Source organism: Talpa occidentalis, unplaced genomic scaffold (assembly GCF_014898055.3).
Source record: "Talpa occidentalis isolate TD23 unplaced genomic scaffold, MPIMG_talOcc4v2.1 talOcc4.4, whole genome shotgun sequence".
Taxonomy (NCBI): domain Eukaryota; kingdom Metazoa; phylum Chordata; class Mammalia; order Eulipotyphla; family Talpidae; genus Talpa; species Talpa occidentalis.
Genome location: NW_023604295.1, coordinates 21,987,632 through 22,010,487, shown reverse-complemented (window position 1 = coordinate 22,010,487; position 22,856 = coordinate 21,987,632). Strand labels below are relative to the sequence as shown.

At 35.0% G+C, this 22,856-nt stretch overlaps 1 protein-coding gene and 1 pseudogene across 1 annotated transcript in view; both read right to left on the bottom strand.

Annotated features, from left to right (window-relative positions):
* NLGN1 (neuroligin 1) overlaps positions 1 to 22,856 on the bottom strand; it is an 882,121-nt gene that overhangs the window by 703,740 nt on the left and 155,525 nt on the right. The window lies entirely within an intron of this gene.
* LOC119258049 (40S ribosomal protein SA-like) overlaps positions 7,778 to 22,856 on the bottom strand; it is a 33,318-nt pseudogene continuing 18,239 nt past the window's right edge.

Genomic DNA, 22,856 nt, shown 5'->3' with positions numbered 1-22,856 from the left:
AGGTATTACTTTTCTAATTAAAAAACAGTATTTAAAGAGGACTGATCACTATATTAAATATTTAATTGCTTTCTTCATTCAAAACGCAGAATGCTTTTTGTTTGCAGATTTATGTATACTGTTTACTACTACGCAAATAGTAAAAGCACATATAAAGGAATGATATTGGCTATTTGTTATCATTTCTTGGTCAGGTGCAGAGATTTGAGAGCACATCCCAACTGCCAAGGTCTATCAGACCCTTGCATAACACAGAGGGAGGAAATAACAGAATCATAGAACTACACACTGGAAAGAATCCGAGAATGCAGAGTTTTAGCATAATCTAACTTATGTGCATTTTTATTTTATTGTTACTCTTGGGTAAAACTCTAAAATTCTACTAAAATTAATTTAATTATCAATCTAGATTGACTTCATTCTACTTTTCATTGACAGGGCTCCAAAGAAAGCCAAGTCTTATAAGCGTTCTTAGAATTATGTCTACTGAAATGTACATTCATTTCTATCTCTGTCTTTACATGACCTTTGACACCTCAATGACTGACAATAAAGCCTTTGTGGAGTCTGCAATCACATTTTTGTAGCTAAATCTAACAGATAACTTTCGCTTTCATATATTGACTTGTTAGTATCACTTCACATTCTTGCTTACTCCTTTTTATCATTCTTATTATTACTACTTCTTGCTTCACTTCCTTTGCCTGGTTTTGTGATATCACTCCTTACAGTTCTTTCTCCTAACTCCAGGGGGCTTCTTGATCTCCCATCTCTTCAATGTTGGATTTGTCTCTCTTACACATTCTCCCTTTTCATTCTACACTCTCTTTCTGGATAGTGTCATGAATTCCATGACTTCATTTGCCACCTATATACTGAAAATTTCCAAATCTGCATGTCTAGATCAAATCTTTTTTAACATCAATTTTTCTAACTGCCTGCTACAAATACATCTATTTGAATGTTCCACAAGTACTTCTAACTCGATATATCTGAAACATGTCTCAAAGGATTAGAATCCCTTCAAACTCAATCCTGTCACAAATAGTTTTTTTTAAAGGGAATGGTACTGATGACCACTTAGCTGTCCAAACTAGAAATAAGGTATATCCTGAGTACTTTCTCCTCTTTCATTATACACAATGTATTACAGAATGTAAAAAATCTATCACACCTGTCTTCTCTGTCCTCATTCTTTACCTCTTACACAAATAAAGAAATGCATAGCCCTCTTTCTCCCTATATGCCTATTCTGCTTTTCTCTAAACCATTATTCAGAAGCCAAAGTAATAAACACACAGACACACACACACACAATCATGGCATTTTCTTACTTAAAATCAAGTAAGGGTTCCATATAACTTTTAAAGTGATAAAGACACTGTCCTTGTTATGACTAAACTTAATATTATAACTCATCACTTTATTCCATTCTCATACCAATTCACCTAATATTTCAGTCATTCAAATCACCATTTATTACTCAAGTATGCCCATGCTTCAGAGTTTCCCTGAAACACACTACTTTGACCTCTCATCTATGTAGCTAACTTCTATTTATCATTCAGATTTCAGCTAAGACATTATTCCCACTTAGATAACTCCATGACCTTCATCTCTCCACTCAAGCTTAGGTTTACTATCACTTCCTCACATCCCCATGGCAAATAATGTTTTGCTGTATGTAGTACTTTGTATTATAATTGTCTCTTTACCTGTTTTTAAGCTTTATGAAGACAAGGCTGCATCTGTTTTCTCTACCATATTATTTATTTTAATGCTGTGACTAGCACAGAGTTTAAACTCAAGAAGTATTTTTAATTGAATATATAAATGCAAGCATCATCATCAATCCTACCGATGAATTATTCTCAGAAATCCAAGGTTTTCCATTTACCCTTATGAGTTTCACTTATTAAATGCAACTTCATTTATTTTAGTTATGTTTCAAAACAAAAGAACAATAGATAAGCTTGCTACTACTGATAAAATTTCCACTCACCAGATACTGTCAAAGTCATCAAAAAATTCAAGACATTATTTTGAATTGGTTTTATAGTAGTGGATATCCTCATAAGTATACACCAGGAGTCTGTGTACTGCTTTGAAAATGCAGAATAGTGCTGGGAATGAATTATTATTTCGAAGAAGTTCAAAGTTCTTTACTATGTTGTGCCAGAGAAACCCCATATCCAAGTGACAAATTTCATTAATAGTTCATATATTTTGGTATTTATATAGAACATTGTCAACTCCTATGCTAACAGACAAAAGTAGAAAATCAGAACATATGTTGTGAAATTAGCTAGAAACTATATAAGCAACAATTTCTTTTTTTCTGAATGAATAGTTTTGGTAGAACAACATAGTTTCTGACAATTTACTGTGCAAGAAAAATGTCAAAAGTGAATGAATGTTTCAAACAGTAAAATTCAGCCATGGGTAAGGTAGATAGTATGATCATCCGAGTTGTATAAAACCAGGTAACAAGAGAAGTAAATAAAATATATACACTGAGTTTTCCTCAACACATTCTACTTACCACCTACTGAAAATCAAGAGTTGAAGACAGGTCTCTGAGCATGACAGGTTAGAAAATTTAGAGAAAATATTCAAAATTCTAGAGACAACACCTGCTATAACTATATAGATAAAAGGATATATTTTGCAGTTATTGGAATGAAAAGGACATCTGGAATGTATTTTACTTACCATTGTAGTAGCAATATATTTAAATATAAAGGGCAATTATATATAAATAACATTACAGTGAATGATGAGAGTTAAATGAAAGTCTCTAAGTATATTTCTCTTACCCATCAAGATGTGTAATAGTCCACCACTAATTCCAGGTCAAAAGTAAAAACAAACTAAAAATAATAACAAGTTAAAACAAAAATCAGAGGATTCTTCTCTAAAGAAAACATAAGAAGAAAACTCAGCATGTGATTTTACAGCCTCCCAATAAGTTTGGCTTCTTGTCCATTCACCATGAACATGAAATTAATGATCAATTCTGTTCACATTTAATGATCTCTAGGAAACTTTTATTTAGTTCTTCTCTAACCATTAGATGTAACCAATTATTAAATGACATGTAAGGAAAACAAGCAATGTGGGGAGAAAAATAAAGGACCAAGCTAAATAGATAGAAAAAGTCAGTTCCAAAAAAGCCAGAAAAAAATGTAGAGAACAAAATGAACTTTCAAAAATGATTTTGTTAATATCTGGGAAGATACTGCAAGCAGAGGACAAAAAGTGAATTCTTAGCGGCCGAAATAGCTTAGCCGGGAGAGCATTAGACTGAAAAAGTGAATTCAACAAAAAGGAGCAATAAAGAACAAGACAGAACTCTTGTTAAAAAGCAAATAAAATGTCCAAAATAAAAACTCAATAGAAGAAAATGAAAGTCGCATTAAAGAAAAGTTTAGAAAGAGAGAAATGTATTCAAAAGATGAAATAAGTAAGCAAAAGCATATAATGCAAGAGATCAAACTAGGAGTCTATCATCTGATTAACCGAAGTTCACAAATGAGAGAATAAGAAAAATTTATCAAAGAAGTATAAAAAGAGGGCTAAGGAACATGACTTTCCAATTGAAAGGCTCATCAAGTGCACAGCAAAGAGAGTGAAAAAAATTCACATCTAAATAAATCTTTGTAAAAATTAACATCTGGGTCCAAGATGAGATCACAGATCTTTTAAAGAGAAAAAAATTATATATCACCAATGAAGGAACAATAATCAGTCTGGATTCATACTAAATGTATGAAAATAAAAGAACAAAACCTTCAAAGTAATATGATATAAACAAATGAGCAAAAAAGATTTTCCTATGAAGTGAAAACATTTACCACTCTTGCTAATTAAATCACTATTCTCAGTTCCCCCACTGATAACTGAAATTTCAAAAGCATAACAAAATCTCCATCTCATATGTCATGAATCAGACAAAATTCACTGACTCCCCATTTTGTAAAATGAGAAACAACATTAATAGTCCTACACTATCCTCACCATCTTTTGCTCTATCCAACTTTGACATCCTTAAATTTACTTTTATATTACTTGGATTAGTTCCAAACTTTCAAACCAAATAAATATTATTACTATAATGCTATTAATACATATATAGTTTGTTGCAAATTTGAGTTTATATATTAGGGTTACGTTTTATTTCCTGGAAATTCAATAGGCCCTAGCTTCTAGAAGAAAACACCTTTATGTGTCACTTAGAATGAATTCTTTTTTAATCCCCTACCAAATGTTTCTACCATATTCTCAATTTTGTACAATCTGTTAATCATTTTTTATGTTTTATGTATTCCTCCTATTTCCCAGTCTTCTATCCAAAGCTTTTTGTTCTCCATCTGCTCTATAAACCAGAGTGCAGCTATCAAAGTAGGATAGCATGTCACTGTGCTTCTAAGTTAAATCCACTCTCTCCTTGGTATCATGTATTCATCTTTCTTGGCATACCCTCGTCTTACTATAATACATCTTCAATTAACTTCCTAAGGCAAGACAGTAGGGGAAGAGGCAAGGAACAGACAGAAGACTGATAAAATAAATTAATCTCCTCTTTCATATCAGGGAGTCAATACATAATGTATATATAGATTTTGTTGTTTACTGGATGGTGTCACTAATATGTAGATATAAAGTAACTAAATTAATCCTTGATACAGAACTGAAGCACCAAGGAGAGAGGGGGCAAGAGAGGGTAAGAGGCAAGAGGAAAGGAATCACAGCGGTCTATGGTTGGTGGAGTATGGGTGTGGATGAGTTGGCGATGGATGCACTATAGTGGTAATACCTGATGGGGTACCCCAATATTATCTCAGTTAAAAATTAATTAAAAATAAATAAATAAAAGAGAGATGAACATTGAAAACATGCATCAGAAGAGCTAAATACAGAATTGGTTGTCACAATCATAAAGCCTTGTAGGAGGGAGTATTTTTTTTTTTATGTAATTACATTAAATGTTTAATGTAAATAACAAGATAGACATTTATACATGTGCATACTTAATATCTTTATAAATATTTACATACTAAAGTGATTTATTTTTTTTCGATCATTTCTTAATTAGTTTATTTTATTTTTTTTTTTTATAAATTTTATTGTTATATTCCCCATACAATTGCAGCCCCCCCATTCTGACCCCAATCCCTCCCCTCCCACCCCCGCCCCCCTAAAAGTGTCTCTGGTTCATAGTTTTTTGTTGATTTTGATTTTCACTTTCTTATAGTTATTCATTTTCCTGGTCCCTTATTTAAGTTTTCTAGATTCCTGCTATGAGTGAGACCATCCGGTATTTTTCTTTTTCTTTTTGGCTTATTTCGCTGAGCATGATCCCTTCCAGAGCCATCCATGTTGCTGCAAATTGCATGTGTTTATCTTTTTTGAATGCTGAGTAATATTCCATGGTGTATATGTACCACATCTTCTTGATCCAGTCATCTATTTTTGGGCATTTGGGTTGTTTCCAAAGCTTAGCTATTGTAAACAGTGCTGCTATAAACATAGGGGTGCAGGTGTTCTTTGGAATTGATGTTTCTGTGTCCTTTGGGTAAATACCTAGGAGTGGAATTGCTGGATCATATGGAAGCTCTATGTTTAGTAGGTCCAGAAATCTCCATACAGCTTTCCACAGTGGTTGGACCAGTTTGCACTCCCACCAACAGTGCAGAAGAGTTCCTTTTTCTCCACACCCTCGCCAACATTTGTTGTTGCTAGTTTTTTTAATATGTGCCATTCTCACTGGTGTAAGATGGTATCTCATGGTAGTTTTGATTTGCATTTCCCTGATGACAAGTGATGTTGAACATTTTTTCATATGCCTGTTGGCCATTTGCATTTCCTCTTCTGAGAAGTTTCTTTTAAGCTCTTCTGCCCATTTTTTGACTGGATTATTTTCTTTGTTGTTGTTGAGTCTCATCAGCTCTTTGCAGATTTTTGTGATCAGTCCTTTATCATTAGTGTTGGGTGCAAAAATGTTCTCCCAGTTGGTGGGGTTTCTCTTTGTTTTTGTTATTGTCTCTTTTGCTGTGCAAAAACTCTTTAATTTGATGTAGTCCCAGCTGTTTATCTTTGCCTTCACTATCACTGCTTTGGGTGATGTGTCTGTAAAGATGTCTTTGATGTGCAAATCACGTAGTGTTTCGCCTATATTTCCTTCTATATATTTTATGGTTTCAGGTCTTATGTCTAGTTCTTTAATCCATTTTGAGTTGATTTTTGTGTATGGTGTGAGGTGGTGGTCAAGCTTCATTCTTTTGCATGTAGCGACCCAGTTTTCCCAGCACCATTTATTGAACAAACTTTCTTTGCTCCAATGCATATTCTTTGCTCCTTTGTCAAAGATTAGTTGACCATAAATCTGTGGGTTTATTTCTGGATATTCTATTCGATTCCATTGGTCTGTATGTCTGTTCTTGTTCCAATACCATGCAGTTTTGATGATTATGGCTTTGTAGTATAGTTTGAAGTCTGGGAGTCTGATGCCTCCATTCCCTTCTTTTTTTTTCAGGAGAGCTTTGGCTATTCGGGGTTTTTGGTGATTCCATATGAATTTCATCAATAATTGTTCTATTTCTTTGAAGAATGACATTGAAATTTTGATTGGAATAGCATTGAATCTGTATATTGCTTTTGGTAGGATGGCCATTTTAATAATGTTTATTCTTCCAATCCATGAGCAGGGGACGTCTCTCCATTTCTTTGTGTCTTCTTCTATTTCTTTTAACAGTGTTTTATAGTTTTCTTTGTATAGGTCCTTTACCTCTTTTGTTAGATTTATTCCCAAGGAGGGAGTATTTTGATGATAAGCACCTGTTCTTCAAGTTAACTTGTAATCATTAGTGCTGTTCACGAAATATTTCCATTTCTCCACTCCTGAGCATGTGGCAGGACTTCATATTCTGGTCCTTGTGAGGTAGCATGGAACTAGCATACTGGTCACAACCAATAACTTGTGAGTTAAAGTGACATGTCCTATCCAAAAGGACATTTTAGGAGCCAGAGCACAACTCACCAGTTCTCTTTATTTTTGAATCTTTGATGACTGATCATCAGTCTCAGTCTCAGAATGAGAATACAGGTTTTAGAGCTAGTTCCCAGACAACTTCTGATAGATACACAGCGTGAGCTAGAAGTAAATCTTTGCTATAATGAGCCACTGCAAATTTGAAGCTGTTTGACACTGTAACAAAAGTTAGCTAAAGAATACCGCTGGATTATTTTAAACATGTGCATGGCTCACAATGATAATAAAATAGTGTGCAACATCAAAAGATACAGCAAACTTCCAATTTGTAATATGTATTATTAGGACTTTTAGAAATCTTATTTTTCATCCACCTTATTTCCTTTTTCCATTTAAGAGTCTTTGGAACAATAGCTTAAGACCACTGAGTGGTTGTTCTTACCCATTTAGTGACCTGAGCAGAGCAGCCCAGTCTTCAGCAGCAGGCTGAGCATGCCAGTCTTCAGAAGGGAACTGTTAAAAAAGGCACTTGGGCCTCCCTGGTGGCGCATGGGATTAAGATGCAACCTATAAAGCTTGCCACAGCCACTGCAGCATGAGTTTGATTCCTGGCCAGGAAGGTGACCCACATGGTGCAGCAGACCTCTCCTGTCTCACCCACTGCTCCTCTCAGCAGTGTACTTCAGTTGATCTGCCTGTTCTGTTTCCCACTCTGTCTCTGGTGAATCCTCTCACCCCCTACAACTCTGGCCTGTACCCCAGTTCTTGTATGTATAAATAAATCTTTTAAAAAAAAGTGACAAAGGAGGACATCTGCACACTTTCAGGCCCACCTGCCACCTCTGGTTGAGTAGCAGTAAACTCGGGACCTGTAGTCTTCTGCTCACCCTGAAATTCCCCATTGATCACTGTATTTTCAGCAGCAGCTTGCGCTTCCTCTTCAATCTCGTAAGGATCCCTGTAGAGGTAGAAATCAGGCATGACCTCCCGGGGCGGGGGGGCGGGGGGGAGGGGGGAGATGAAGCCACACATGTGAAGAACTTCCTAGGCCAGCATTCACCACATGAAACCACCGAGTGAGCCCCTTTGTAGTTGCAGGGACTGGCAATATCAATGGTCAGCAGATTCACATAGATGCCTCTGTGAGAGGCTAGTGATCATCCCTGGGAACAGTTAACTACCAAAAGTATTGGTTCTTGGAAAGCTGCCTGCAATATTTAGTGGAGGTTGCAGGACTGAAGTAGTCAGCAACAGGAGTGGTTCCAGTGGCAGCAACGAATTTCAGCACAGCTTGCAGGACAGAATTCTGCTTAACATGATGCTAACTAACAGCAGCTGAATTTTCTTTCTTTTTTTTAAAGATATATTTTTATTTACTTATGCATCAAAGAACTGGGGTGTAGGCCAGAGGTTTGGGGGGCTGTGAGAGGAGTCAGCAGAGACAGAGTGGGGAGCAGAACAGACAGATTGACTGAAAATACACTGCTGAGTGGAGCAGAGGGCAAGAGAGGAGAGGTCTGCTGCCCAATGTGGGTTAGCTCCCTGGCCAGAAATCAAACTCGTGTTGCAGTGGCTGGTGACAGCTTTATAGTGCTGAGACTTAACCCTTTGCACAGCCAGGAAGGCCCAAGCCTAGTTTTCAATGGTGACAATGGCATGAGCTGCCAGTAGACATTTCTCCCAAATTCTCTATAAATTTATGAAGTGGATGCCATCACTCTTGCTTTTGTACACGTCATGTCCCATTTGGAAGTCAAGTTGGTGCCATCTAAGTGGGTTTCTGCTGTAAGGAATTTGCAGTCATTCATTCTTCCTTTGCAGAACAAAAAGGACTTGAGGCACTGTCAATTTTTCCCTTTAGGCTATGATGGAAACCCAGAATATTGCCATATGAAACCTTTTCTGGACCTCACAGAAAAGCCTATGCAATGTTAATATCACATCTTTGTTAATAGAGGAGAATGTCAAATTTGTAATTTCAATGAAATTATTATAACTTTTCACCTCAACAATCTTCCTCCTCTGAACCACAAAACACAGAAGATCAAGTGATTATTTTCTCCATTCTTCTAAGATAGTTAATACCATCTTACTATAGTTAATACCATCCTCCAGAAATAATAGAGAAATTAATTCATTACATATAATAGATGTCTTAAAACAGGAGGTCTTAACTCCTGGTGGCGCCCCAGCTGAGAAAGGCTGCTGGGAACACAGTTCACATGAGGAGTTAATATGGTAGCTTATAGAAAGACAGCTTGTCTTTCCTCAACACTTTTTTTTAAGATTTATTTTTGTTTATTTATGCATACAAAACTAGGGTGCAGGCCAGAGGTGGGGGGTGGAGCAGTGAGAGGATTTACCAGAGACAAAGTGGGGAGCAGAACAGGCAGATCTACCGAAATACACTGCTGAGGGAAGCAGTGCGCAAAGCAGGAAAGGTCTGCTGCAGCATGTAGGTTAGCTCCCTGGCCAGCTGGGTAGCGAACTTGTGCTGTAATGATTTGATAGCCCTGACTTTAAACCCTGCACCACTAGGGAGGCACCTCAACATTTTCATACCACAGAAAAGCATTTTATAATTAAAACCATAAAGACTAAGTAACAATAACTTTTCTGCTATGTTAGTTTATATAACTACTGGTCCTCAAACTTCAGTTAATTCTGCATTGGGAATCAGAAATTTGCATTTTAACAAACACATGAAGATATTCTAATGTGGGTAGTCCTTAGACATATTTTGAGAATACAGCCTTAATATCTTACCATTTACACATGAAAGTTCAAAAGATTGTTGACTTTATCCCCCCAAATATCAATGAGAGACACTCTCTCAGGGTACAAAGTAATGAAAGTGGAAACTGGGAGGAGGTCAAAATTCCAATTAAAACAATTAAACCCTTATTATGTGGGAAGATTAACAATCTCAAGAATTGTCTGTGATTAAAAAATAGCAGGAACCTGAGAGTTGTGTCTAGTCACCTATCAGAACTCAGCAAATGGTAAGATGCCAATTAGATCACAGGCCAGCTTCCTATCCACCTAGAAACATTCAGGAGAGGACCAGAAGCCTCTCAGAGAGGGATCTGCATACCAGTGGACTTTTTTTGAGGCTCTACCATCACTCAGAAAGAGCACTCTAGCAGGCAAGTTGGTTTACATTCTCCAATCTCACAGGGAACCACTCTCTACCATTTGCCTAGTCACAGGGCCTTGCTGTGCAAAATTACCCAGATGCAAGCTCTTTTGTTTTGCCACATGACTCTGCAAATGAATTAATCAGTTTCAGATCATGACTGTTGACCTGAGGAAGACAGTGAATGCATTCTCAGTTCTGTCAAAACTCATCTGTTCATGCCTTTGGCTATATTTAAATCTCATGTCCTATTTTGAAATAAAAAATGACATAACCATTTGACCTTCAGTTTTTCCTAATTATTTTGAAAACAGAAAACCAAAGGCTAGAAATGACTGGTGAAGAAACAATAGTGAAATGTGAACAATAGAGAAAAATACATTAAGTTACTATTGAAAACAAGTTTTATTCATCACCATCAAAAGAATGGGAGTTATATCTGGTCAGTCACTACCCCGGTTTAATCATCTCCTTCCAGTTTTGGTGTCTGATAATCTTGATAAACTAATTACAAATCTACTCAAATTTTTCCTTCGTTGTATGTATTATTAAGATTCAAAATTCCCTGGTTAGTCCTGCCACCTAATATCTGATACAGCTGGGAATAAGATGTGTATTTGGTGGAGAGACAGAAAGCACACTGCTTAATAAAAAAGTTCTGTTAATTGCTGTGTCACAAAGCAAAATTTATCATGTAGCTATGGAAAAGTTATGTATCTAATACAGGATATTTTTCACTATACCAAAACATGTCTGTGTATGTTAAATTTTCCTTGTGCAATTGGTCTTTTCCATTTAATCATAACTGATTTATTTCCTCTTTAGTGTAGAGAAGATAGGCATCAAATTTGCAGTCTTTTCGTATTCACTGTCTGTGGTCTTATAATTTACACCTTTGTGAACAAATAACACCCTGTATCTGTTTTGCCTGCTTTTTCATTACTCCAATTTTTTCATCTACACATTGTTATTCTATTAAATTGTATATATTTATGCAATCCTCCTTCAAACACAGTAGGATAGGAAGGTGTAATAAGTAGGCAATAATTGAAAAAAGAGAGATAGAAGAGGAAATGCTTTCTACGATGTAGATGAGCTATGCACGATGAAGTAAGCTTAAGATTATGGCACTGCAGTTTAGAAGTTAGCTCCTGACCAGTTAAAACAAGTCTTCACAGAATTTCCTGTGATTGCTCTTTCACTAAGATGAGGTATTACTCTCAGAGGTTCTAAATTATTAATTAATGTTCTTGAGTCCTTCAGGTTTTGTGATTATCATGAGTTACTGAATAGTAAAATACTGACAATTAAGTAAATTCAAGTTGGTTTAGGATCATGTATAATCACAGAATAATGTGTGCTATGTGAGCTGTGGGTGTCAGAGAGTTCCACAAGAGGTGGGCAGATGTAGGGACAGGAAAATATAGGCAGTGGTTTAGAACTCAAGATATATATGGAGGTCATACTAGATTTGACTCTTCTTCCTGGTGTCACTATGAATATTACTATGGTCTTACCTTAATTTCCCTTATCTATAAAATAAGAGTTACATCCCTATGTCTCGTAGAGAGTAAAAGTGGGGTAAATGTGTTAGAGATCTTAGGACAGAATGATCGCTGTTCACTTTTAGTTAATTCCTATTGTGATAGTTCCTTCTCCCAAAAGGTAAAGATTTATAGCAATTAATCATATATACAACACTCTAGTTAAAGGGCATATAGAATAAATGCCACCAAAATGGCACACGCAAAGTGCTATGGGGAGAAAAGAGCAGAGAGACATGATCAAAGCCAGAGATACAACACAGGACAAGCTCTAGAGATTTAAACAAAGGGCTGCCTAATGTGTTTGAGAACACACAGTAAAGGTACATCAAGACTCAGGGTCGAAGGACAAATTGGTACAGACTGTACAATTTCAAAGTAAATGAAAATGTTATCAAAAGGAAACTAACACTAAGAATACTTTTGCAAGGGAATTCATCTGTGCAAAGGAATATGCTCTTTATGTTGCAAACAATTAGGACATGAAGCTACATCATAGCTCTTCTCATAACAACTAGCTCTTATTGTGAAATCAATCACGGAATTAATATGTGCCAGTCTTTTAGTTATATAACAACCCCACAAGGTAAGAAATATCCCCATTTTCCAGAGCAAGAGATGGGGCTAAATAAGCTAAATGTTTTGATTCAATTCACTTAGAATATAGACATTTACTGGCTACAAAGTCCATGTTCCCAAACCGTGATCTCTTTACTCTCATCCTTTGCTTTTCTACATAATCAGTATTTTCGATTGTGTCAAAAAATGTTTTGCTGTTTTCATGGAGAGTAGGCCTGTTTTATAAGATTTTATACAAATTCTCTAAGAGAAATATAAGATGAACGTGAATAAATAAGATTAAAGGCTTTTATTATGAAAAAGAATTAGATGACACCAACACTATTAACATCTGAGAAAGAATGGTTACCTCCATACACATGGCCTAATAACTTCATAGTTTCTGTTTTTCTAGTGATTACTTCTCATGGTAGTGTGCTAACTGCTATGAAGTTTCTGCTAAACTGGAAACACTTATCTGTAACATTCTGAAGAATACTAACTCTTTCAATTTGGGGAAAAAACTTAAAGAAAACAATCTGTGGGCTTCCCTGGTAGCGCAAGGTGTTAAGACGCAGCACTATGAAGCTATCTACAGCCACTGCAGCACAAGTTTGATCTCCAGCCAGGGAGGTGACCCACATGGCGCAGCAGACCTCCCCTGTCTCACCTGCTGCTCCCCTCAGCAGTGTATTTCAGTCTGCCTGTTCTGTTCCCCACTTTGTCTCTGGTGAATTCTCTCACCACCACCACTCCCCACCCTGGCCTGTACCCTAGCTCTAGTATGCATAAATAAATGCATCTTTAACAACAATAACAACAAAACAATCTGTAAGCAAAGAGGATATGTAACAACTCCCAATGCTTTTCTAAATTTTATAATACATATTTAAATTGAAATGTAAGTTTTGCATGGCATGTCCAATAATGAATAAGTAATAATCAGAAATTAAAGATAATTCAAGTTACTTCTGAAGATTAAATCTAATAATTGTCATTATACTATAAAAAATGGCACAATTACCAAATTAGAATTTCAAAGTGACAAACTATAGGAAAATACACAATGCATTAAAAAGACTTATCTATGGAGAAAAACAATGAGAAAAACAACTTCCCAAAAGACCATCTAATAAATAGACACACACAGACACACACAGACACACACACACACACACATCTACACTATAGATTTTTGGCCTGAAATCCGCTGGAAACATGTTATTTCTGTACTTTCCAATCTTCTTGTTACTGTGCTGGACTATGTGAAATGTGCTGGCTAATGAATCAAGAATAGGTATATGAAGTGAGTCTCTATTATTTGTTCAAGATCCATTTGGCAGACTATGAGATAATGGCTGTTTCAATTCATAGAAAAACTTGGGGTCTGGAATGAGGGTGATATGGACATAAGTTTCATCAACCAGGTAAATAACGTAACATGAGAGGGATTTAAAGTTCTATAGCTGTGAGTCATTAAGAATTTGTGTTTGTGACTGTACCCTAACCTATCCAAAAAAATAAAATGTGAGCCACATATATAATTTTAAGTTTTCTAGTAGCAACATTTAAAAATGCAAAAAGAATCAGGTAAAACTATTTCCAGAAATATTTTATTTAACCCAGTAGATATGAAATATATCATTTGCACCTAAAGATTAAAAAAACAAGTAGAATGAATCACTAATCACATTTCAAGTGCTTAATAGTCACAATTGATTAGTGACTGCTGTATCTGATAGAGCAAACTTTGCTTATTATAATGAGACACACAATACATACTACCTAATTAGCCACAAAGATTTCTTCAAGAAAGACACATGAATACGGCAGGACAAGTGACTTAGAAATAGAGTTGTCAACTTTAAGCTTGTTTTAAGATAGCAATGGGTTATCCTTATAATGTATGTCCTCTAGACAGTGTGAAACACAGAAAAAGAAAGTATACAACAGCAGGAATAAAATGTAGTTCCAATTATCCCTTACTTTGCCAGAACCTGAAAATAGAAGAGTAGAAGGATCAGCTCTACCTTGAAATAGTCACCGTTAGTCCTCAAGAGACCAAATAATATAAATGATTTGAAAAAGTTTGAAAGGCATATGTAAGAAAAAGATGACATCAAATATCTACTACTCATATGGTTTTGGAGGTAAGAAAAAAAATAAGCAAAAAAGAGAGTTTTAAATATATCTAACGAAAATCAAGAGAAAAGAAATACAAGAACAGAGGAAAGGCTTTGGATTTTTAACAAAAATTATTATTAGTGACATTTGGAAGTACAGTTTTGGCAAATTCATGAGTTATGGGACCAAATTAAAGGAAATTTAAAATAAATCTAGTAAAGAGGAAATTGAAGCAATGAGTGAAAGGAAATAGTAATAGAGTAGAAATGTACTTCTATAAAATAGAATTCCATTTTAGCTGAAGAGCCCAGGGAAACTTAATAAGAGAAAACAGCGATTTGTGGGTCTGTGTGAAGCTAATAATGAAATGCAGGATTTTACAAGGAGATGAGTGGCATGAGTGCAAAAAAAGAACAGAGGACTTAGACAAGGATCAAATACCATATCTGGAGGCTTAAAGGAATAAAATGTAAGGTAGAGCTTTGGATTGGCTGCCAATCAAAGGAGAAATCGTTTATCTATTGAGAATTACATGTTTAAATAATTGGTTACCTTGACTTTGAATGAAGGGAAGCTTGGGATTTATAGTTAGTTGGAAGTTTAGCTGGAATAAAGGAAATGGGAAATTGACTCATAACATGATTTCTATAGAAAGGTATGTGTGTTTTTTAATAAAAGTAAAAATGAATAAAATCTTTAGTAAAAAATGAATAAAAATGAAGACTATTTTATAAACTAGAAACAGCTTTAAAAAGGGAAATTTAAAGAAATGTTTAATTTCTTCTTAAAAGTGAATACCATAAATATTTGCTGTTTTTTTAATCATCTTAGAAAATAAAGAATATTTGTAACTCCAGAAAATATTTTGCAAATTATCACCGTCATGTTATTTTGCTTACATACTACTTTTCTAAGTTTATACCAAACTTGAAAAATCAAGTTCTTGAAAAATCAAGATCACCAAGCACTATTCCTTTATATAACTTTGTCTATGTTACCTGTGAGGTACACACACATACACATACACACACATACACACACACACACAGAGGCATACAAGTGTCTAAAAAAAATAGCAAAATAATTCTCTATATCTATATGCCTAGACATAAAATTTATGGAAGTATATTTCAAAAAACTTAAGTGTCACATGAGATTTTTCTAATAGCTTAATAGTATATATTAAAAATTAAGAGTATTGGGTCTCCCCTGGTGGCGCAGGCGGTTGAGCGCAGCGCTGTGATCCCGGTAGGTGGGCGAGGGTCCCCCATAGCATGGCAGACCTCTCCTGTCTCACCCGCTGCTCCCCTCAGCAGTGTATTTCCTCAGTCTGCCTGTTCTGTTCCCTGCTCTGTCTCTGGTGAACCCTCTCATCCTCCCGTGCATCTGGTCTGTACCCCGGTTCTTACATAAATAAATAAATCTTTAAAAAAAAAAAAAGTTAAGAGTGTAATAGGTCACAGAATGCCAAAAACAACAGCAAGGATTTTGGAAGTTAAAAAGATTTTGAAAGGTGAAAAAAAAAAAAAAAAAAAAAGCTAGCGAACTCGGTTAAGTCAATTAAAGCAAAGCCTATGACAATTAAGAATACTTCAAGAAACTTAATTTTTAAAAAAGAACATCAAGCAGTGAAAAAATTAAACAAAACCAAAGAATATTTTAAATATAATTAAACACTAAGCAACTGACAAAAGAAGTGATGAAGTGTAAAGAAATAGTCTATGAAATAATTGTTTATAGACTGTATCTTTAAAATTAAAGCAAAAGAGCAGGAATTTGCTTAGCATCAAATCAGATTTATCAGTAGAAAGATGAGAAATTAAAGCACCAGCAGATTAACACCATAAGTGACAATTAACTCAAAAATGTTTCCTTTGCTGATAAAAGACCAACACTAGCAGCCCTCAGTGAAAAACGCTAAGTGAAATTCTTAAATTCATTCAGATGGTTAAATATCTAGAGGTAATCCAACTAAAGTTGATCTCTGGAAATTACCACCAAAACAGCTTTTATTACTTCCTCGCTCTCTCTCAAAACCCTGCATGGATGGATGTGTAGAGCTAGCTACTCAGAATGAGGGGTAATAGGCTTAAGCATTGATGGAGTAAGATAACACAGGCTTTGAAGTAAAACAGCCCTGAGCCTGTATGACTGGATGATCCTAGAGCCAATATCTACTAGCAAGTTGTTTAACTTCTGCAATACCTGCTTTCCTCATTTATCCAATGGGTATATTGATACCTACCTCATATGGTATTTTAAAAATTAGAGGTAACAATACAGGTAAAGTACCAGGTGCATCTTGGCACACGAGAAGTGCTCAAAAAGCTAATTTCACTATTAAAATCTGAGTTCAGATCTTGCTCTGCTATTAGAATCTCTACCACTCATTGATGACAAGTGCTGTGTGGATTAAATAAATTCAACTATATAAAGTGCTTAGAGCAGCATCAAGCAAATAATAAATGGTATATAAGAGTTACCATTACTATTAATATTAATTTGAATATTATCAGTGGGTGTTGAGTGGTTCTAAAAATAGCAAAGTCCTAATGGACAAGAGGTCATGTTTTCTACGGGCACAGATATAAGCAGGACATCAGGAAGGGGTCAAGAATTTTTTACCTGAAAATTTAATAAAGAATAACAGATCAGACCTTAAGTGCAGTGCTGATTCTTGACTTCACCAACCTTTTTTAGATTTACTGCCACATGTGAGTGTTCAATACTTATAGGCACACAGTGACCACAAGAACTGGTGTCACACATGCAATACAGGTTGGAAAGCTAGTTTTCCTGGGCCATCTCATACATTTTCCAAGTTGATCTCTGACTTCACATGAGTCACACACTGGCATGAGGTACATTGGATTGTCCAATCACAAAATATCACGTCAGGTTTATGGTGTTTGTTAGGTACTACTAGTCTCTCAAGATATGTCAAACATAGGTTCTAAACCCAGCTCTATAAGTCAGTTTTGTGACTTGAATACAGCTTATTGTATCTGACTCCTCATTAATAAAATAACTATCTGTCAAAGTGGATGGGTGATCTACAATATAATACATACATAGTTTGGCACTCATTCAGCAGCTGGCTGTTAAATACTAGTTATGTAGTCTCTTTATCTGATTTATTTCCTTATTTCTCACTATTAGAATGTGTTCATTCTCAAAGCTTCTGACTTTGCATTCTGCAGTAATTCTCACCTATCGCTGAGCTAAATGCCCAGATACATAGAACCTCATCAGGCTCTTGCACTCATCGACTTCCATCTTATCTTGTTATGTCTGGTTATTTCTAGTAACATCTTCCTATTCCTGCTTTTAGACTAAAGAAGGATGATATCAACCAAGGTGTTCATAGAAATGTTAAATTTCCTTTTGGCCTCTAATTCAATTATACTAGCAGTAAATATAGCTCTAAAAAGCCAATGTTTTAAAATAACATTGTTCTTCTTTTTATGTATGTGTTATCTGAACTTATCTCTTTGCTGTTAAGTTGCTGCACCAGATACACCTCTTCTCAAGCTTTCCATCCTGAGCACATCATCAACACTGTGTGTTACATTTCTTGTCCTCTTCTTCCCATGTAAAATTTAATCTTGGCCTTCCAAACCAGATTAAATGTCACCAACTGTGATATGTGCCACAATCCCCCCAAACATCCCAGGTTGTCTTGGTCCTTGAATTTCCATGGTGCTATCACTGGAAACTCACAGACCACACCACATGATTTGATGAATGTTTTTCTGATCCACTTGGCTATGTATGTGCTGGTCTTTAATGATAGAAGTAATGTCCTATTTACTTTATTACCCAGAGTTAAGCATAGTACCTAGCTCCTAGCATTAGTTTTTAGAAGCTTAAACATTAAATATTATTCATCTTACATCAGTAAAATGACCAATGTTATTAATAAGCTCCTACATTTGCTCATTCCAGTGTCAACATAATTTAATTCTATTCTATTATATATATATATATATATATAAGTACCAAAAGAACTCAGTAAAATATTAAAAAGACCAACTACTATTTTTCCAAAGAAAAGTGAGGAAATCTAAATATTAAAAAATGTATCAGTAAAATACACCATGATAACTAAAGTTAAAAAAATCATTTTTTTTTTCAATCCTTCAAAAACAATTTATTTTTTTTTATTTTTTTTTATTTTTTATTTTTTTTTAATATTAAATTTTATTTTTGTATTCCCCCATACAATTGCAAACGACCCATTCTGACCCCAATCCTTCCCCTCCCGCCCCCCACCCCCCAAAAAGTGTCTCTGGTTCATAGTTTTTTGTTGATTTTGATTTTCACTTTCTTATATTCATTTTCCTGGTCCCTTATTTAAGTTTTCTAGATTCCTGCTATGAGTGAGACCATCCGGTATTTTTCTTTTTCTTTTTGGCTTATTTCGCTGAGCATGATCCCTTCCAGCGCCATCCATGTTGCTGCAAATTGCATGTGTTTATCTTTTTTGAATGCTGAGTAATATTCCATGGTATATATGTACCACATCTTCTTGATCCAGTCATCTATTTTTGGGCATTTGGGTTGTTTCCAAAGCTTAGCTATTGTAAACAGTGCTGCTAAAAACATAGGGTGCAGGTGCTCTTTGGAATTGATGTTTCTGTGTCCTTTGGGTAAATACCTAGGAGTGGAATTGCTGGATCATATGGAAGCTCTATGTTTAGTAGGTCCAGAAATCTCCACACAGCTCTCCATAGTGGTTGGACCAGTTTGCACTCCCACCAACAGTGCACAAGAGTTCCTTTTTCTCCACACCCTCGCCAACATTTGTTGTTGCTAGTTTTTTTAATATGTGCCATTCTCACTGGTGTGAGATGGTATCTCATGGTAGTTTTGATTTGCATTTCCCTGATTACAAGTGATGTTGAACATTTTTTCATATGCCTGTTGGCCATTTGCATTTCCTCTTCAGAGAAGTTTCTTTTTAGCTCTTCTGCCCATTTTTTGACTGGATTATTTTCTTTGTTGTTGCTGAGTCTCATCAGCTCTTTGCAGATTTTTGTGATCAGTCCTTTATCATTAGTGTTGGGTGCAAAAATGTTCTCCCAGTTGGTGGGGTTTCTCTTTGTTTTTGTTATTGTCTCTTTTGCTGTGCAGAAGCTCTTTAATTTGATGTAGTCCCAGCTGTTTATCTTTGTCTTCACTATCACTGCTTTGGGTGATGTGTCTGTAAAGATGTCTTTGATGTGCAAATCCCGTAGTGTTTCGCCTATATTTCCTTCTATGTATTTTATGGTTTCAGGTCTTATGTCTAGTTCTTTAATCCATTTTGAGTTGATTTTTGTGTATGGTGTGAGGTAGTGGTCAAGCTTCATTCTTTTGCATGTAGCGACCCAGTTTTCCCAGCACCATTTATTGAACAAACTTTCTTTGCTCCAATGCATAGTCTTTGCTCCTTTGTCAAAGATTAGTTGACCATAAATCTGTGGGTTTATTTCTGGATTTTCTATTCGATTCCATTGGTCTGTATGTCTGTTCTTGTTCCAATACCATGCAGTTTTGATGATTATGGCTTTGTAGTATAGTTTGAAGTCTGGGAGTGTGATGCCTCCATTTCCTTCTTTTTTTTTCAGTAGAGCTTTGGCTATTCGGGGTTTTTGGTGATTCCATATGAATTTCATCAATAATTGTTCTATTTCTTTGAAGAATGCCATTGAGATTTTGATTGGAATAGCATTGAATCTGTATATTGCTTTTGGTAGGATGGCCATTTTAATAATGTTTATTCTTCCAATCCATGAGCAGGGGATGTCTTTCCATTTCTTTGTGTCTTCTTCTATTTCTTTTAACAGTGTTTTATAGTTTTCTTTGTATAGGTCCTTTACCTCTTTTGTTAGATTTATTCCCAAATATTTGATTTTAAAAAAATCATTTTTAATATGTAAAGATATTAACTTTAGAATACACTGCATTTATGTAAAGCAATATTCATTCTTGGTAATAATTATCCCTGGTGGTGCAGAAGTTGTCTCAGGGATATCAAGATATCCCCAGCCACTGAGGCCTGAGTTTGATCCCCAGCCAGAGAGCTAGCTCACATGGCACCCACATACCCACCCCACCCCGCACCTCTGGACTACATCCCAATTCTTGTATGCATAAATAAACTTTAAAAAATCTTTGAAAAATAATAAAATAAATTTTAAAAATAATAAAAATTGTTATAATCCTTAATAAGGAATAGAAAATTATTTTATTAATATATTAAAACATGTTTGCCTGGAATCATAAGCCCATAATATAAATTTAATGTCTTTATATTAGAAACATCCTTATTAATGTAAGTAACAAGATAGTGAGGTTCATCTTACAGATGATTTTTTGGCATAGGGGATGGAGGCATTACCCAAAACACTTAGACAGGGTTAAAAAACTACAGGGAGGTAATGGACAGACATGTCCTTTGATATTGACACAATTATTGTATCTGGAAAAATAAAATAATCAGTGACTAAGTGAAAAAAAAATGATATGTATAAATCAATAGTTTCATATATGTACCCAACAAAATTATAGTGAATAATGAAGGAGAAAAAACTGTTTAAATAGCAATAAAACATCAAAGAGAGAAACTAACTCATAAGAATGCATAAATTGTATGAGGAAAAATTCAAATACTGAAAGAAAAAGAATAAAACTAAAACAAGTAGAACACATGATATTACAAAGATACAAAAGCATTAACTTAGTATTTTCTAAATTAATCTTTTAATGTTTTATAAAAATATACGATTTTTATTATTAAAAATATGGGATTTTTATTCTTTTTGTTTTTTTATTTCAAAATAGATAATTCATTCATTATAATATGCTTTTAAAATTCAAAGGTAAGTATGTGAATGGATAAATAAACTGTGGTACATGTAGACAATGAGAAACAGACTTTAAAAGATAGAGAGGAGCCTTCAATTCATAACAGTAATCAAAGAAGCCAATAAGAGAAAAGCTACACATCCTACAGTTCCAACTATATGACACTCTGGAAAAGGCAAAACTAAACAATAAAAAGATTTGGGTTGCCAGTGGTTTGTGGGGGCAGAGACGAGATGGGAATAGGGGAAGAATGAGTAAGTAGAGCACAGAGGGTTTAGGGTTAAGAATCTTTTGTACTGTCATAATATTGAAATGGTAGATATATGTCTTTATGCCTTTTGTTCACACCACAGAATGTACACAACAGTGAACCTAAATGCACTCTACAGACTTGGGGTAATAATGACATGATAGTGTAGATGCAGCAATTATAACTAATGTTGCAGTGCAATATTAATAGCCAAAAAGAGAGAGAGAGAGAGAGAGAGAGAAGGCTAAGCAGGTGTGGAGTAAAAGTTAAATGAGAAGGCTCTGTGCAATGTGTGCAATTTTGCTGTGAGTCTAAAACTGCTTTAAAAATAAAAAAAATATTAATTACTTTTAAACAAGAAAGTAGCAAAACAATTTATCCAATTGTAGATTTTGACACAGTTATTTAGCAAAAATATAAGTTTTAAGAAATAACTTACTCCATTTCAATAAACAGTATGTTTTGATATCAAATATTTCCATAAATTTCTGTCATAGACTAGTAGAATAATGATAAAACTGTTGGTGTATCTTGGTTTCATTACAATGCTGTTTTCCCTTTATTTTCAAAGAACACAAAAAAGTATGCTTGTCTATGCTAGAATTCATTGCTAGATTGAAAAATTATTTAGTATAGGTAACAGCATGTAAATTTGTAATAATCTGTCACATTTCAAGTAGTAGTTAGAAAGTATTATGCTTTGTCCTGCATTTTTTCCATATTCATAACAGACATGACCCACGGCATATATCCCACATATGATTTGTGAAAGGAAGAACTCTCTGTGCTCTGTCTAGGGCTTTCTCGTCTCCTGCCAGGCCAGGGAACAAGATGAGTTTCTTTTTATAACGACAAGGCACAGTGATAATTCATCAAGTGGAGAGCACAAACAATCTTTTATTCAGTTGAATGACAAAAGGTTATTTAGCTTCTGGCATGTACGATAGTTCTTGCAAGAATCCAGCCCATGAGCCACTATGATAATTAATAAATTTCTAACATCTGGGCAATAAAACAATTTCTTTATGAATGTTAAACAATGCCAATGCCAAATTAAAACTTCCCCTTCTTATAGTTATCTGTCTGAACCCTTCATTGCACAGCCAAATTTGCCTGTGTTCTGGCTATAAAATGGGGATAGTGATGACACACTAGGAAGATATTACACAATTTGGGAAATCCATATAACTAAGTGTCATTTAATCATATGGACAATGATGATATCACCCTCTGAGCCTAATGGAGAATAACCCTTGCCAAGAGTAAAGTATCAAATAATATGACAGATGAGTGACATCAATCATCACACTGCAAAATGGAGCCAAATTTAAAGACTTGGAGACTCAGTCTCTCTAATTGTCCTCCAACAGACTTTACTACTTTCACATGTAAAGAAAAATAATT